Genomic DNA, 637 nt, shown 5'->3' on the forward strand with positions numbered 1-637 from the left:
CGTAAATTATAACAATCACATTTTCATCATCTGACTGATATGCACGAATGTAGGATGTTGTGTATAGTCTTTTACTAATTCCCTCACAAATCTATCCCTATGTACGCCTGTTGACTCTTACAGAAAATCGATTACCTAGTTATCTACCTGGCTAAAGTATTAACATACAGAATATGTAGTGTTTAAGTCAGTTTGATCAGTGTTATAATAAGGTTCCGTTGTAGAGCATGCCATTAAGGGTCACATACGGTACAAGGTAGTTAATCATATATTAAGATTCTATCGTACAGTATGTCATATACATATAACACAAGTATCAGACATTTTTTTTTTACCTCGGAGGTAAAATAAATAAATAAACTGAGGACCTTGGGTATATTTTTAAATCTCGGGATCGAGAGGTTTTCCGCCTTCCTTGTGTAATTCATCCCTTCAGCCATGTCACTCGCCCTAAATAATCCCTTCAGCTAGTCCACCTACTTCAGTACCTCTCTTCGTATGGAAGAAAAGGGAAGGCGTAACCAAAACACAAAACTGGCTTGTATACCTTGAGTCATGTTTTGCTAAGTTCATGTCTGTGCCACCGACTGCAGTTTGAAAGGCATGGCTAGTTGCTGGTGCTGATAATAAACGAGAG

Source organism: Penaeus monodon, chromosome 19 (assembly GCF_015228065.2).
Source record: "Penaeus monodon isolate SGIC_2016 chromosome 19, NSTDA_Pmon_1, whole genome shotgun sequence".
NCBI lineage: Eukaryota > Metazoa > Arthropoda > Malacostraca > Decapoda > Penaeidae > Penaeus > Penaeus monodon.